The following is an 18,256-nucleotide window of genomic DNA, read 5'->3' as shown; positions in this document are numbered from 1 at the left end:
GGGGAGTCAGGGGTGGGGCTGGAGTGAGGCAGGGCACTGTGGGTAGGGCAGGGGGGTGAGGTGAGGTATGAGAGGGGCAGGGGCAGGGTTAGGTGTCCTTTTTTTTAACTTAGCTAATAAGGAGCCCTGTTCAAAGAGCAATTATCACAGGCCTTAATGATGCACAGGATTGTGCTTAAATGGAAGTGACAACAATTCCAGACGTTTACAGTCTGTGTCCCATATATGGCAAGATGGATCGGGAGGGGCTGGAGTTAGCTTTTAGGAGGAGTGGTGAGGGCGGGGTGTGGGCTGAGCTAGACTTAGTCGTACTGCAAGTAGAACTGAGAGTTTAACGAGACTGCCTAGACGTTGTGACTTAGGTGATGTAAAATCAGGTCTAAGTGCGCAGAAGGTATCCAAAGTGACCAGAGAACCACTGGACCGACTCCATCTTTTTTATATCTTTTTGAAGGTGCGGCCTCCAGAATTGTACACAATATTCTAAATGAGGTCTCACCAGAGTCTTATACAGAGGCATCAATATCTCCTTTTTCCTACTGGCCATACCTCTCCCTATGCACCCTAGCATTCTTCTAGCTTTTGCCGTCACCTTTTCAACCTGTTTGGCCACTTTAAGATCATCACATACAATCACACTCAAGTCCCAATCTTGTGTTGTGCCCATAAGTTCTTCACCCACTAAACTGTACCGTTCCCTCGGTGTTTTTGCAGCCCAAATGCATAACTTTGCATTTCTTAGCATTAAACCTTAGCTGCCAAATTTCAGACCATTCTTCAAGCTTCACCAGATCTTTCTTCATGTTATTTACACCATCCGGGGTGTCAACTCTATTGCAGATTTTAGTATCATCTGCAAAGAGGCAAATCTTACCCGAGAGCCCTTCAGTAATATTGTTCACAAAAATGTTAAAAAGAACTTGCTTATGTCCAAAGGGAATCTAAGAAGGTGTTAAAAGACACTGTGTTGGGCTAGGCTGGGTGCCAGCCCTAGGAAGAGAGTGCTAAGTGTGATTTGAAGAGAACCAGAGAGAACTACAGAGACTGTACTTATGCTGGATTGGAGCCTGCGAAGTTACAGGGGTGCACATGTTGACTCAGAACAATAAAATACAGTAAAACCTTGGTTTGCAAGCATAATTCGTTCCGAAAACATGCTTGTAATCCAGTGGTTCTCAACCCTGTCCTAGGGGACCCCCAGCCAGTCGGGTTTTCAAGATATCCCTAATGAATATGCATGAGAGAGATTTGCATATAATGGAGGAGACAGGCATGCAAATATGTCTTATGCATATTCATTAGGGATATTTTGAAAACCCAACTGGCTGGTGGTTCCCCTAGGACAGGTTTGAGAACCACTGTTGTAATCCAAAACACTCATATATCAAAGCGAATTTCCCCATAAGAAATAATGGAAACTCCACAACCCAAAAACTGTATGTACTCGTATTGCAAGACCTTGCTTGTACTGTATATCGAGCTAAAATTTAATAAAACGTTTTGCTTGTCTTGCAAAACACTTGCATACCAAGTTACTTGAAATCCAAGATTTTACTGTACTTTCCTTTAGCTTGCAAACCCTGTGCTTATGACTGTGTTTCTGACAGATCCAAGCTACACTCTCAATCACCTTACCACAGGATGGTTACGGTTAAAATTTTTTGGTGATAAGGTGCCTTGCCCTACCCCACCCTGACCACCCTTTCCTACTCAGATCCCACATTTTCAAATCAGAAATCTGGAAACCTTCTCTACAAGGCACAGGTGTGATTACATTATTAGAGAGTCTATGTATGGCTAACTTACACAGCTCATAGACTACTTGACTACTGACTACAAAGTCAGAGATACGCCTATGTACCCCCCCCCCCCCGGAAGATCCCTGCTCACAGAAACTGCCCACAAACGATCCTACAGCCACTTCATTCCACACCTCTGGAACCAACTCCCCCCCCCCAACTTAGACAACAGAACTCATTATTAACTTTCAGGAAATCGGTAAAGACCCTCCTCTTCAACTAAAGATCTCCTCTGTCTTCTCCCCCCCTTACGCCCCCCTCCACTCTCCTATCTCCTCCCCAAAACTCCAATATAACCCTCTCTTACTCTCTCCACCAACAAATTGTACCTAAACGCATATAACTTTCCTTAAACTAAACTACTGTATTTCCCCCTTCTCTCTTTCTGCTATACTCTCCCTGTATTTAATTCTCTCCAAAATCTATAAATCCAATTACTAAACCTGTTGTATTACTTATATGTCTATTTACTCTCCACTGTGTATGTTCATTTGTAGACCGTTCTGAGCTACTGGGAGGACGGGATAGAAATCCAAATAAATAAATAAATAAAATAAATAAATAAATAAATATATATCACAATAAGGCTACTACTACATGTGGAGAAATAGAAGATCCTCAAGTAACAATAATCATTGACCATTATGTAAAGATAGACAAATAATCCCAGTTTCAACTTTTAAAAAGTTTCAATGCCCCTTTCATATAGTGCCTATGGATATTACACTTTATGAAGTCAAGAAGTCATGAAGTGAATCAGAGAGACAGAAATAATCTCCAACATATGTGACTGTCTCTGGAAAACATGGCAAAATTCACCAGAAACAAACAAAAAAAAATGAGGTTTTTTTTTAATTATATTAGTGCAATTTGTATTATAACAGTCCAAACCCCATCCTTTTATGCAAATGAAATTTTAAAAAAGTTACAAAAGCTCAAGCATGTGACTGTTTTGGGACCCGTGATCTGAAAATGGGCCTTTCTCAGCATTTTGTTTTCCCTGAGATGGTCACATACTCTAGAACAGATGGGCAGTGTTGGAGGCAGAGGATCACGTTTGATTCGACAACCGCAACAACATTGAATTTATACTGCGCAGAAGAAAGACCCGGCAATCTACTTCTGTATTTTGCCATGAGAACTTTATAATGTTCATCAAGTTACAAGATCATGAGTCAATGGCACCTAACTAACATGCACAAAATTAAAACTCATTTGAATCTATTACCCTTGCCACTTCTTTTTAACATCTTCCTTGCCCTATTACTAAAGCTAGCACAATCAATCAGTTTTACCCCTTCTTCATCCACTGAACACCGAGGATCCAATCAAAATTCATATTATAAATGGAAAAATGGAACAAATAAACCAATGGCTAAGGCAAAATATGTTAGCCCTTAATGTTGATAAGACCCAGACTATTATTTTCCCCTAGAGAGAAGGTCAGACAGTACAGGCACCAATTAAAATTGATAACACTCCCCTACAACAGGTCACAAGCATCAAAATTCTTGGGGTGATCCTAGATTACAAACTAACATGTCAAGATCATATAGTTCAAACAGTAAAAAACTGCTTCTACAAATTGCGCATGATCAGGTCATTAGCAAAAGTACTAGATCCGCCGGCACTAAACATACTTATTCGCTCTCTTATTATTTCAAGACTTGATTATTGTAATTCTCTGTTTAAATGCATTTCTCAAAAACAAATAAGGAGACTTCAACTTATCCAAAATACGGCAATAACAATCATAACAAACTCAAAAAAGTATGACCATTTAACTCCACTACTAAAAAATGCTCCATGGTTACCAACACTCCATCGTATCGCCTATAAAATTGCTCTATTGTCATTCAAGATCCGTCATGCCAATCTTCCTATTTTCCTAGATAGGTTATTGACTCCATACACTTCATCCAGAACTCTGAGGTCATCTGACCAAAATTTTTTTCCGTACCATCTCTAAAAGTTATCGGCACAAGACGAGCAGACATTGTTTCAGTAACAGCACCACAGTTATGGAATCCATTGCCCGGATATATCAGAGGAGAAACAATACTTGACAAGTTTAAAAGTTTTCTGAAAACGTTTTTTTTTAAAGATGCTTTCAAAAATTAGAGTTCCTAAGCCGATAGCATTTCTTAAGGCTCTCGGTTCTTAAAGCTTCTGCTTTCCATCCCCTTCCTACTATGTGAACCCTCAATGTTGCCTTTTCTAAATTTTTTTGTAGTTCTACCCTCCTTCCTATTGTAGTCTGTAAGTCTGTCTATGTTTGTCCATTATATGTTTAAATAAATGATTTGACACCCCATTTTTTATATTTGGACAGGTTCCTGCTGAATCAGAACGTACACAGATAGGGCTGGTCTCGGTTGGAGCGCTGGTCTTTGACCTAGGGGCCGCTGCGTGCGCGAACTGCTGGGCACGATGGACCACTCGTCTGACCCAACAGCGGCAATTCTTATGTTCTTATGTTATAAGCGTTTGCATCAAATTTTAATAAACAAACAAACAATACCCTGAAAAATAGGTAACTTAACAGTACTGGAAGCATATAAGAACATAAGAAATGCCTTCACCGGATCAGACCCTAGGTCCATCTAGTCCGGCGACCCGCACACGCGGCGGCCAAGCTAGGTGTTCTCTACTGGACACCTTGTTTACCAATTTCTTTGGTATATTTCCTTGGCTTATTAAATGCTGCTTAGGATAATATAAACAATACTAGAGATCCCATTGAGGCAATAGCACTTATCACTTTAGGGGCAGTACATAGCATGCAATGAATACCTTAGCTTCTGTAACTGAAAGCCATGGAGAAGATTAGCATTCTGTTAAGTTTGGCCAAAAGATTCTTCACGCTTTACTATAGAGTTGGCACCAGTTTCTTTACGCATTTGATTATTGCTTTTGATATACCACAATGGGCCTATTTAAGCATCTAAGGGCTTCTTTTACTAAGCTGCGATAGCAGTTTTAGCACGCGCAGAATTGCCGCGTGCGCTAGACGCTAACGCCAGCATTGAGCTAGCGTTAGTTCTAGCCGCATGGCGTGGGTTTAGCGCGCATGGCAATTCTGCACGCGCTAAAAACACTATCGCAGCTTAGTAGACGGAGCCTTAAGTGTTGAACAATTTTAAAATACAGTTTAACTGGTAGAATTGGCAAAGAGGATGGGGAAGCAAGGGAAGACCAGGACTGGGAGAAAGCTTAAGACATGGTGAAGTCAGAGGCTGCTGTGAACAGCTAACAGAGATACAGTTCAGTAGATACAAAGGTCGGAAAGGCTACTAAAGTCTCTACCTCAAATTGGAAGACTCCTAAGCCCGGATTCTCTGACCGGCGCCGATTTTATAGGCGCTGGTAGGTGTCCAAACTCAGTTAGAAACACTGTTTAAATAATATTTTTAACCTAGTTTCAAGGCATCTACCAGCGCCTAAAAAATCGGCGTCGTAATCGTGCCTATGTAGGCGCTTTAGGCTATCTAATGCCACTATGGGCATGCCGAATGCCAGAAGTGGCATTAGGTGGCCTAAAGTGCCTACGTAGTTGCAACTCATGGCACAGATAGGTGCCAGAAATGTCGGCTTTGAAAACCCTGGCCTACATGTATGGTACCTCTCTTTCACGGAGGTATGATTCTATATAGGGCGATGTCACGTGATTGACATGCTATCTGCGGACGCTTTTTAAGTGACTGCTGATATCAGCGCCCAATAGAGAATCCGGGCCCTAGTACATAATGCTTGCACATATAGCAAAAAAGCAGTTGAGGGAAGCCACTAATATGCATTCATAAGTACATAAGACTAGCCATACTGGGTCAGACAATGGTCCATCTAGCCCAGTATCCTATTCTTACAATGACCAATCCGGGTCACAAACACCTGGCAGAATCCTAAGTAGTGCTGACCCCTAAGGTGAACCCTAGCATCCAGTAATTGTGATTTAGATCATTCTTCCCAATGTGCATCACTTTGCATTTGTCCACATTAACCCCACCTACCCCCCCTCCTTTATCAAGCTGCACTGCCAAGCATCACAACCTAAATGCTGAGCTGCCCATTCTATTCCTATAGGCAGCTCGGTATTTAGCTTGCACTGCTTGGTAGTGCAGATTGATAAAAAGGTGTTTGTGTGGATGTGTACATTTTTTCTGCCATTTGGATGCCCAGTCTTCCAAATTAAAGTTAAAAGGGGATAGATTCCGTACAAACGTAAGGAAGTTCTTCTTCACCCAGAGAGTGGTAGAGAACTGGAATGCTCTTTCGGAGTCTGTCATAAGGGATTCAAGACAAGGTTGGACAAGTTCCTGCTAAATCAGAATGAATGCAGGTAGGGCTGGTCTCGGTTATGGCACTGATCTTTGACATGGGGGCCGCCGCATGAGCGGACTGCTGGTCGCGATGGACCACTGGTCTGACCCAGCAGCGGCTGTTCTTATGTTCTTAAATTCCCAAGGTTATGTTGCAATTCTTCATAGTTTGCATGTATTTTAAGAACTTTGAAGAGTTTTGTGTCATCTGCAAATTTAATCACCTCACTTGTCATTCCAATTTCTAGATCATTTTATAATATGTTAAATAACACCAGTCCCAGTACAGATCCCTGTGGCACTCCACTATTCACCCTCCTCCATTGAGACAAATGGCCATTTCGTCCTACCCTATGTTTTCTGTACAATAATCAATTCCTAATCCACAACGGAACATTGCCTTTTATCCTATGACACTTTAATTTCCTCAGGAATCTCCCATAAAGAAATTTGTTTAAAGCTTTCTGAAAATCTAGATACACTATGTCAGCTGGCTCACCTTTATCCACATGTTTATTCACACCTTCAAAGAAATGAAGAAAGTTGGTGAGGCCATACTTCCCTTGGCTGAACCCATGCTGGCTCTGACCCATTAAGCCATGTTTGTCTACATGTTTGTAATTTTATTCTTTATAATATTTTCCACTTTCTTGGCCAGAACTGAAGTGAGGCTTACTGATCTGTAATTTCCCATATTGCCTCTGGAACCCTTTTAAAAATATTGACGTTACATTGACTACCCTCCAATCTTCAGGTATTACAGACGATTTTAACAAGAAGTTACTGATGACCAACAGCAGAACAGAAAAAACCCGGACACATGACCCACCCCATTCTGCCCCCCCCAGTCTTGCCTCACTCTGTACTGCCCCCAGCCTCACCCCCAGAAAACCTCATCTCTTCTTCCTCGACCTCCAGGCCATATCTAGAGGTCGTCGAGCATGTGCGGATGCTTAGAGGCCCTCCAGATGCGGCCGGAGCTCGTTGGGGCTTTTCAAAACATGGACACACTGCCGGGATTTGGAAAGTCTGCCCAGGCATCTGGACAGTCCTCTAAAAAGAGGACATGTCTTTGTTTTTCTGGACATCTGGTAACCCTATGTATACCATCTGGACCGTCTGCCTCCTATTCTCTAAATGTTTGCAATTAGTGCATTTTATTAGCAAAGCATGGCCATAGGCAATTTCTGCATGTCACCTCCTCAAACAGTCCAGAATGTATTGGATCCCCAAAAGGAGCCTCATTACCTATGGCTCCCAGCAGACCCTTAACCTTTGACTGCATGTCATGCAGAGATCTATAAGCTTCCTCTCTCTCCACTTGCTTTTCTCTACCTTCCTCTCCACTCTCTGCGTTAGTCTATTGATTGTGCTGGGTAGTATATCAAACCTCTGTAAATAAATAACATTTTTCCTACCTTGCTCGGCTGCTTTTTCATGTTGAATGCATTGTAGCAGGACAGGCTTGTGACGGCATGGGTTCTTGAATTGTGCCTTCAGGGCTTTTGGTTCCCATTGTATGCCAGACTTCTGTAATAAACAGACATGGTATGTAAGGCAGTCATGAATTTAATTAGGAACACAGCAGTACATTTCCAACCCCTCATTTTAGCATACCAATTCTTCTAGGGTCCATTTATTTATTTTTAGATGCCTTCCCACAAACAAATCCACCAGGTCTCATAAAAAGCACAAATACTCATATCCATATAAAAGAAAAACACAGTGCATATTTTTTCAAATACTTTATTCAGCAAAAGATCAACCATGTATTGCAGAAAAGGAGAATAGTGGGGGTAATTATTCAGCTGATGGCAGTGAATGATTTTAAAGCTGACACTGTTTTTGGATAGTCCATCCGGGAGCCTGGACAGTCCTCTAAAAAGAGGACATAGCCGGGTTTTCCTGGACATCTGGTAGCCCTAGTCCTTTATGTTGGCCAAATCAGAGTGAGGGTCAGCATCTTTCTCTACTGCATGTTAAGCATTGCAGGATCCTCCTCTTCTTCCTCACTATCTTCCTGTTCCTGGCTAGGGAGCTTGAGGGAGGGGGCATGCACAGGCTCTGGTGCAAACTGTGGAAGAGATTTAGAATAGTGCCCCACCACCGCCACTTGCCGCTGTCCATGCACCTCTGATGCCTGTTTCAGGGGTGTTGCTAACAGTATCTTTCCTCCATCTAGCCAGTTCCCTGCTGCTCCACTCAACCTCTGTCCTCTGTCTCCTACCCCTCCAGGTGCTGCTGCATAGCCTAGCTCTGTGGAGGTGCTGCAACAGGTGTGTTTGAGATGCTTGTCTGGGGTTTACCTGTGTGCATAGCACATGAGACTGATGTCAAACACATAGACGTAAGAATAGCCTTACTGGGTCAGATCAATGGTCCATCTTGCCCAGTATCCTATCTTCACAGAGGCCAATCCAAGTCACAAGTGCCTGGCAAACCCCCAAATAGCAGAAGATGGAACAGAGTTGTACTAATGATCCTGCTCAATCTGAAATTCAGCACCAAGTATGTGAGAGCAGGATATCACCACACATATATGACTAGACTCTAGCCATATGTGTGTGGTGATATCCTGCTCATACATACTTTTGGTGTTAAAAACCCAAATAGTAGCAGCATTCCATGCCACTGATCCAGGGCAAGCAAAAGCAAGCCTCCATCACAAGTGCAACTCTACCTTAGAAAAAATGAGGCCTGGGGTGAGATTGAGATATAATGGGGGGAGGTTGAGAAGGGGTATGGGGAAACATTGCCACTCAGGGCAGCACTGCTTTCACCAGCTCAGCGCCCACGAGCGCCATCCTCTCAGCGCTAGTCCTTATGGCTCACACCTTCAGGCTACTTGTGACTCGGAAGCTTGCTGTAGCCACGTTTCATTCACATGTTTTCTGTTTGTGTCCACACAAGCATTTATAAGAATTCAGAACAGCTATTATAGACCCTTGACAAAGGCAGGATTGCCAAAACACTGCCAGTGTCGAATCAACTTGTTTGATACATTGCTGCTCTCCAGTAAAGTACACTTTGGAATAACCCTTTGCTGAGTGTTTGACATCCTTTGCCTCAAGACTTTCTGGATTCGCCTTCGCCGTCGTTGAGATCCATGCCTGAATTTCTTTTTGAGCGCTCACACCTTCATGACCAGCTCCCTGACAATGAAGGGTTTCCCCTGAGGATGAGCATTGAGAGCTGGATGTGTTGGGTACCTGGTTCCCCTTACCTCAGTCTCATCCTCTGTTTCAAAGTCAGAAGCAGAGGATGAATACGTAGAAGTGAATGCTGTTCTTCCCCTGCTAGTGTGGTGGTGCTCCAGCTTCTGCTGCCCCTGCCGAAGCTTCCTGTGCCTGGTGCTGGCTATTCACTGTGACCTGGAACATCTGTAGAAGGAAACAAAAGGTCACAGTGTGACTATTTAGAAAAAAGATGTGGAGCTGAGGCCACTACGTAGTCACATTACTTTTACAACTACACATATCAAACACTTCAACATGATTAACTATCTTGGTCCAGCATCTTAGCTTTTATGGTCACAGTGTTGCATGTGCCACATTATATATCTTATTCCTCTCTGAAATATTTCATCTGATGTTCATAAAGGGCCATTTCCAGAGACAGAGCGCATGCAGACATGTATACCACTGGGCTGACCTGATGTTGGAAGATCTGGTGATGTGGCGGAGGCCGACCAATGTTGATGTCGGTAGAGGATCTGCTGTCTTTGCTGCCGGTGATCATCATTCGTGGCCTTGCTTAGAAAGTCTCAACCTGGAACTGTCTCCTGTCATCGATTTGGTAGTGATGGCCTGTTGTTTTCCAAAAATCCGACCCTTCCTCTCTGAGCACACTATCAAAACACTTATCCATGCCCTCATCACCTCACGGTTAGACTACTGCAACTCACTACTATCAGGCCTTCTGCTTAGCCATCTCGCTCCCTCCAGTACATCCAGAATTTGACTGCATGACTCATATTCTGGGAGAGCCAATTTACTCATGTTACTCCTCTCCTAAAGTCAAATCATTGGCTTCCCGTTTCCGAATACAATTCAAATTCCTCTTACTGACCTACAAATGCACTCACTCAGCTGCCCCTCACTATCTCTCTTCACTTATCTCCCTCTATGATCTCTCTCCCCCCCCCCCCCCCCGTGAGCTCCACTCAGCTGGTAAGTCTCTCCTATCTGTGCCCTTCTCTTCAACTGCCAACTCCAGACTTCATCCCTTCTGCCTTGCTGCACTATATCCTTGGAATAAGCTGCCTGAATCCCTATGGCGGGCTCCATCTCTGGCAGTGTTCAAGGCCCATTTAAAAGCCCACATCTTTGAGAGTGCTTTTAACTCCTAATTCCTCTCACCTTGGGTTCTGCATCCCCTACCCTCAAAAGCTGTCCTAAATTCACCCACTTATCTTATGTGGGCCCCAGTTAAATATCAGCCTGTGGACCTGCAATCCAAAAGTGCCCTATCTCCGTCCCCTCGATGATGTCTGTAGACCCCCCGCCCCTCCCTCAAAATGTCTGCCGCAACCTAAGTAACATGGGGCTGCCACAAGAGGTCACAACAGCCATTTTTGAGGAAGTTGCCATTAGGGGCAAAAGTGAGAGGGGGAGGGGTTGCTCTTGACCTTGACACCTTGCTGGACCACCAGGGAGGCCAGATAGACTCTGGGAGGAGTGCTATCCTGACCAGGAGCTGCGGAGAGATGCTGATGTGTGTGTGTGTGCATTGTGAGAGGGGAAGTTTCCAAGTTTCTAAGTTTATTTAATCTTTGATATACCGTTTATCAAAAACATACCTAAGTGGTTTACAATTATCAGAATATTGTTAAAATAAAAAAATAAACTTCAAAATAAAATGTGTATGGTGGGGGGGGGAGGACAAAACACATAGACTTACTGGAATAAAAAGGAAAAATGGGAAATGGGAAGAGCTTAAATACAATAAAAAAATAAAATGTTAAAAGGAAGGGAAGAAACGGAAGGGCTAGGGGTCACTTCGAAAGAAACGTTTCAGTTCAGTACTGCTGACTACATAGAAGCTGTTAAGGCTCTGGGAGAATAGAGTCAAACTGAGAAGGCGTCTTTAAAAAGAAATGTTTTTAGTTTACATTTGAATTTTTCAAGAGATGTCTCTTGTCTAAGATCTGACGGAAGGGTGTTCCATAACATGGGGGGCAATAACTGAGAAAATGGGTAGAATCAAGAAATAGTTTGTGAATAGAAGGGACAGAAAATAGGTTTTGAGTAGTGGAACGCAGATTCCGGGAAGGGGTATACGGAATAAGTAGTTTGTCGATGAATGCAGGTGAATTGGACTGCTTGGTTTTAAATGTTAGCAGAAGTATTTTGTAAGTGATGCGATGAAGAATGAGTAGCCAGTGAGCTTTGCGCAAGAGGGGAGTCACGTCACCTCACGTGGTCAAATTTTTTAGCTTTGTAGATAAGCTTGACTGCGGTGTTTTGTAATAGTTGAAGCTGGCAAATTTCATTTTGTGTAATTCCTTGTAGTCAATGTTGGAAATAACAAGGGAGTGAATTAGGATGTTGATGGAAAGGGGATCTAATAAAGAGAGAATAGAGCGGATGAGGCTTAGTTTCTAAAAGCATTTCTGAGTGGCATTGCTGATTTGGTGATGAAAGTTAAGATCTTCATCAATAATAATTCCTAGGGAACTACTGAATATCAGTGTGTGTGTGTGTGGGGGGGAGGGCTGGGTCAGGGGAGCCTTGTTTGGGGGGGTGGGGTGGGGAAAGGAGGGGAAATCAGAGGGATAGGGGAACTGTTTTTTTTATGCAGGTTCCAGCATGATATTGAGCCAGAGCCCGCATAAATGTCAAATGCAACCCCAGCTAAATATTGGCTGGACTCACCTAAGCTCCAGGCAGCCAGCCCACAAAATGTTAGCCTCCGATATTCAGTGCTGGTGCTTGGACATGGCCCAGCACTGAATATTGGGTGCTAATCTAGCTGACAATGATCAGTGTTTAGAACAACACGGGCCATTGCTGGCTGAATATTGGGGTTTTAAAATGAATAAAGTTTTAATTAAAAAAAGAGCTAAGTTCTCTATTTAACTTAGTATAATGGAAGTATAATAGATTAATCACATATATAGATGTCAAACTGTGGAAAGCGTTATAAGCCAAATACAGAGTCCTAAACACAGATCTAGCTTAAACTGGGAGCCGATGAAGATTTTTCAACAAAAGAAATACTCTCTTATATTTGATACATCCCAAGATCTTCCTTGCTGCAGTATTTTGAAGTAAATGTAATTTAGTCAATAACTTTTGGGTAGACCTACATATATTGAATTACAGTAATCTAAATGGGAAAGCATCGTAGCCTGAACCACCAAGGCAAAATACTCTCCATAAAAAGAGGAACAAATAAGTCTTAGCTGTTTTAGTTTTAAAAACACATTCGTCATCAGACCAGTTATTTGAGGTTCAAAAGATAAACTGGAATCATAATTAGTCCCAAGAACTTGACTAGTAAAATGGATAGGGCTGACCTTATCACATTCACTCAGTTCTGCAAACTGGCACTTGAATTATCTTACGTATTTTCACATAATAGTATATGTTACATATCCCATATGTTACAGACATATAAGCAGGTTATAATTCTATCACTTGCATCTAGAGGTAAAGCAGCCAGAGCCACCTATTCATCTAGTCTAGCAAATAATTACACTTAAATAAAATATAGGGAGATATATAGTATATTCCATATCATAGAAGAGTCCAAGCCTGGTTATCAGGGTGCTGGATGGACATATATTTATTTGATTTTTTAGCCTATCCTCCCAAAGGAGCTCAGAACAGGTTACAAATCAGGTACTCAAGCAATTTCCCTATTTGTCCTGGCGGGCTCACAATCCATCTAATATACCTGGGACAGTGGAGGATTAAGTGACATACTCAGGGTTATAAGCAGCACCATGGGGTTTAAACCCACAACCTCAGGGTGTTGAGGCTGTAGTTCTAACCACTACACCACACTCTTCTCAACACTTAAGAAGGCACACGAAGGGCAATTCAAGTAATAAATCCTAATAAATAATAATAACAGGGCACTTACAGTTATGCATCATTAGCATGTAAATGTACAGAAAAACTATAACTTATGTGCATAAGTGGCAGCAGATCAGATGAGTGCTTAAGTAGCATGTAGAGAATGACATGCTGCTTAAGCTCACGAGAGCTCATTTTCCCGTCACGGCGAGTTTTTTTCCTGTCCCTGCCTCCTTCCTGCAAGCTCTGTCCTCGTCTGCTCTGCACACACCTCAAACACTTTAATGGGACAGGGACAATGACAAAAGCCACAGGGACAGGACGTGGAAATTGAGTTCCTGCGGGGCTGGGGACAAATGTGTCCCCGTGTCATTTTCTAATAGCATGGCATGTAAATGCAAGGGAGGCTATTCAAATGGGCAGATCATGGGAGCTTCATGGGTGGGGCTGCTACTTAACACACACAGAAAAAGATCTATGGCTGGTGTAACTGCAGCCAGCTTGATTTTAGATGTCACAGTAATGAGTTGCACTAGTATTCTATAACAGAATTGGGTGCCTAGATGCCTTTAAAGAATCAAATCTTGCCAGTCAATATCAGGGATGCTGAAAAGGAGAAATCTACTTAAAGAACTACCCCATTCTGTATTTTACAGTATAATGTAAGTACAGTGCATGCCTATTTCACAAAAAAAGTGAGTGTATGCATTTACACCTGCAGTCAGTGATGCCTAATGATACGTCTTCCTCAAACAACTTGTCATTTGAGGCCTGGTACCTGGATTACTGACTGGTGCTAGAGATTAGCTTGGACATTAGTGATTAGCCAGTGTTCCCCTTTATACTGCTTTGTTTTCTGTCTCCTACCACCTACCCTTTCCCTATACAAATCCTTTTTTACACTCTCATCTGCTTTGTACAGCTCTTTCTCTTCCCTCTTTCCATCTGTCTGCTTCTCCTTTGGCACTCTGTCTGTCTCCACCTGGTTTTTCTATCTCCTTATCTGCCTGTCAATCCTCTCTGTGCATGTCTCTTTGTATTTGTCTGCTGCCTTTCTCCAGCTACAAGCAGAAAATATAAAGATTCATATCAGCCAAAGAATGTATGTGGGTGGCACACCTGCATTATTGCTGTGCACATGGAATCCTAAGCAGATCTTTTTAAACCGGTGAAGGGATTTAGTTCAATTTCTGATTCAGATGTAAGTAATGAATCATTAACCTGTTTGGGATTTGAGGATTATTTTGAATAGAAAAGTGCCCAGTTAAACTCCTGTGGCCTCTCCACTTTCCGTAAGTATGGGGGAAAGTCGTGGGGAGGTAAATGGGGTCTCCACCGTGGAAATGTGAGAAAATTCCTTGGAAGTTGCAGAAATTTCTTTAGTTAAACATCTTTCCAGTCTATATTCTTCTGCAATAGTATTGGATATTGTTCCATTTCAATTTTGGTCAGGTATAGTAAAACCTTTTCGTCTTTAGTAATTTAATACTTAGTAACTCGTATTTGGTGAATTTGTCTCTTCAAGAAGAAGTACCTGATGATTTGAAAAAGGCTGCTATTGCTCCAATTTTAAAGAAAGGTAAGAAAGCTGAGGATGTCTATGCTAGTATTTCATCCTATTTCAAATCTGCCATTGTTGTCTAAAGTTTTGAAAAAGTAGTATTAAAGCAGTTGACTTTATTGAGAAGAAACAGATCTTGTGTATATCAGTCTGGTTACACAAATAAAACAAAATGAGAATCTTGCATATATATTCTAACAACTAGCAAACATAAAAATGCCAAGATCTATCACCATGCAAATCCTAGAATGGAGGAAAAACCCTCAGATGTCCTCTGTGTGCACTCGTATCATTGTATCACACTGCTGCCACTTCGTGGGACAAACTTTCATTCACTGGCTTAAAAAAAGCTCCTCCATTTCAATTATAAAATGTCTTGCATACTGTTTCTGAACAAATGTAACAGAACATTCCGAGCCTCAGCGGCGTTTTCTCTTTGTGGCTTTGGGAATAACTAAAAAAACTCATCCTTCGACATTGGGTAGGAGATGCGCAACCTACAGTCCAACAGTGGCAAGCTAACATGTCTCAGATGGCAAGCTGGGAGAGACAACACAGAAAGGGGGCATCCAGTTGGAAATCTGTAGCTTACCTGGATTGCTGGAGTTCCTTTTAGAGCAGGATGGAGTCCTAGGATGCACGGGTGGGGGAGTGGTGGTCAATTTCTTTATTTAAAATTGGATTTTCCATAGGAGATGCTTCTATAGTTGCCTTTGCCTGTTTTTGTTGTCTCTTGTATGAGACATTGTATTTTGCTGTTCTCTTTGTTGGTTGCCTTTTGTATTTTCTTTTGTGCATTGATCCTTTAATAAAAACATTAAAAAAAAAACAACCCAAAAAACACATGTATCACTTTGTTTAGAAACAGTATATACATATCTTAGAGGGAAAGGAGGGAGGGTAAGTGCGACTACATTCCCCTGCTGTATATGGAGAACCTCCGTTACAAGTAAAAACTGTACTTTCTGCATGAGAAACTGTACCAAAGGCAGCACCGAGATCAAGCTTCACCCCAGTGCTTCGTAACCTTGACCTGCTTTTACCAAATCATCATCTAACATAGCCATCAATAATGACCTTGTACTATGATTATGTCTGTAACCAGACTGAGAACTAGCAAACATAAAAATTCCAAGATCTATCACTATGTAAACCCTAGAATGGAAGAAAAAGCCTCAGAAGTCCTCTGTGTGTAGTGCTGTCATTGTATCACACTGATGCCACATTGTGGGACAAACTTTCATCCATTGGCTTACAAAAAAACCCTCCATTTCAATTACAAAATGTCATATATATGAGTTCTTCAGCTAGACACACTCTTCAAGGCACAGTATGTTACTACTTCACATATCACCACACTCACTAGCACTCTGTGATTCTGGCATGCAATTTATTTCTTCACCTCAAGGGACCTCAGAATGCCACCCAAATCAGCATGATTGGCGTGGCAGTACTCCTCACAGGTTCCTTTCTTTTCCCGGTGTATAATTTCTTGATCCAAAAAATTTTTTATATATATTTTTTTAAACATTTCATATGTAATACTTCTATTATACTTCCATTATACTAAGTTAAATAGAGAACTTAGCTCTTTTTTTAATTAAAACTTTATTCATTTTAAAACATGCACAAAGTGCATTCAAAAAATACAATTGGTACAATAAAACATCACTTATAACTAATAAATATTAATAAAAATATATTTTTCCCCCTCCCCCCTCTTCCTTCCTCCCCTCCCCATCCCGGATGTGTATAAAACTCTTTTAAAAATGGAAGGCATGTACTATTGATCGGTGGTTACAAAATTTGCTAATGGGCCCCAAATCTCATTAAAGTTTTTCAATGACCAGTTAGTTCTGAATTCATATGTTCATATCGATAGAATAAGCACAGGGATTCCCACCAAAAGATGTGATTCAGTCTATAGTCCCCACCGACACGTTTCATTCTTCCTCAGGTTTGGGGATGCTGGACATGCTGCAATGTAAAGAACTCCCTTTACTCAAATGCAAAACCCTAACACTGTTACCTCATTTACAAAAAATCCCAAGAATAACTGCTTACCAGAATTTATCAAGCTTTCAGCTTACTCCTTTCCTATAGCCACTACTGCTGACAATATAGCCGCACAAAATATGCGGGGTAACTCTTACACAATAAGGTTACTGTTGAGTGACTAAAGAAATCGGTAGCACAAAAAATAAAGTCACCACATTCATCAATGTACTTTAGTAAGCTTGTTTCTTGCTTAGAACTCTGCTCAGAGACATGAAGGCTGATTACTCGGCCTCACCTACCAATCATTGCAGTGTTCAAAAAAGAAAGCTTTTAAATCTTAAATATTCTTTTAATGCGCTAGCTTATCCGCTATGCTAAAGGTTTTAATGTTTTCAAAAGTTCTTGTGAACTATACAAAATTACTTAACTTTAGACAGTGACTGGTTCCGACGTGCACGTTTCGTTTGCTGCGTCAGGGAACCGACAATAACAGCTGAGTTTTAAAGCTGGTAGTGAAGTCACATTAGATTACAAAACTGGATATCTCAAAAATGTGTTTCTTCTTAGACGTTTCAAACCAATATAGCCGCGGCTTTCTCGATCGTGCTAAAAACCAACCCTGTGACCTCAATGAGCCTAACCTCCAATGGGGAACCAAAGAAATTCTCTGTCTGTGACCACTCCCGCTACAGATTACGCTGCTAGTGTCATCCAATCACTTGTTTCATTCAGTTCCTGCAGGAACATATTGTTTAGTTCAAACATCCAGCACAGTTCTTTTAAATTTAGAATACTTATAATGACTGGGGTTGCCATTCAACAAATTACGTATAATTGGAAAAACTGGAGTAGATTAAATTATAATTTTTGGTGGAATTCTTTATGTCATGTTTATAAAATGGAGAGATTTATTGCAATACAGCGGGGATGTTTCAGGAAATTTCAAGATGTGTGGGAGCCATTAACAAAGTATTGTACTGATTAGATGACATCCCTTAAATTTACAAGTTCAATAGTGAGGGGGAGGGGGGGGGTTAATTTACTATTACATATTCTTTAATATATTTTATTCTATAGTAGGAAGGGGGGGGGTGATAAGAGTTTATGTTCTGTACCAATGATAATTATTAAGTGATGTATTTATTGTTAATTTGTTTGAATATATTTCACACTTATTGTAAGTTTGAAAATGAATAAAGAATTTAAATTTAGAATACGCTCCATGTTGCCATTCTCCCACCCGATCACTCTCCATTTATAATCTGCAACAGTGTGTTTAAATAACATCCAATGACGGACTAATGGTGCAGTTTCCTTAAGAGTGTGCACGCTAGATTTATGTTCATTCAACCTGACATTGATAGAACGGGTAGTACGCCCCATATATAATCTCGGACAGGGGCATTGAATAATGTATATTACATGGGAAGATTTACAGTCCGTTCTAGTCATGGCTTGATAAATTTTTCCCGTTTGGGGATGGACCCAAGTATAACCTGTCAATGCATATGGATACCACTGACAGTGTCCACAGTTTACGTGACCCTTTTGTTGATACAG

General features: G+C 41.4%; 1 long non-coding RNA gene across 4 annotated transcripts in view; it reads right to left on the bottom strand.

Moving 5' to 3' along the window:
* LOC117363528 overlaps positions 1-18,256 on the bottom strand; it is a 124,755-nt gene that overhangs the window by 30,982 nt on the left and 75,517 nt on the right. For 2 of the 4 annotated variants that reach the window (XR_004540083.1, XR_004540086.1), the window contains exons 1-3: positions 9,770-10,165; positions 9,342-9,498; positions 7,537-7,648 (exon numbers count right to left, since the gene is read on the bottom strand). This is a non-coding gene — a long non-coding RNA (uncharacterized LOC117363528). Of the gene's footprint in view, positions 1-7,536; positions 7,649-9,341; positions 9,499-9,769; positions 10,166-15,290; positions 15,442-18,256 lie in introns of those variants that run through there. The other 2 variants (XR_004540084.1, XR_004540085.1) reach the window with 2 other exon arrangements.

This window comes from Geotrypetes seraphini, chromosome 7, assembly GCF_902459505.1.
Source record: "Geotrypetes seraphini chromosome 7, aGeoSer1.1, whole genome shotgun sequence".
NCBI classification, from domain to species: Eukaryota; Metazoa; Chordata; class Amphibia; order Gymnophiona; family Dermophiidae; genus Geotrypetes; species Geotrypetes seraphini.
This window is presented reverse-complemented; position numbering and strand designations above follow the sequence as displayed.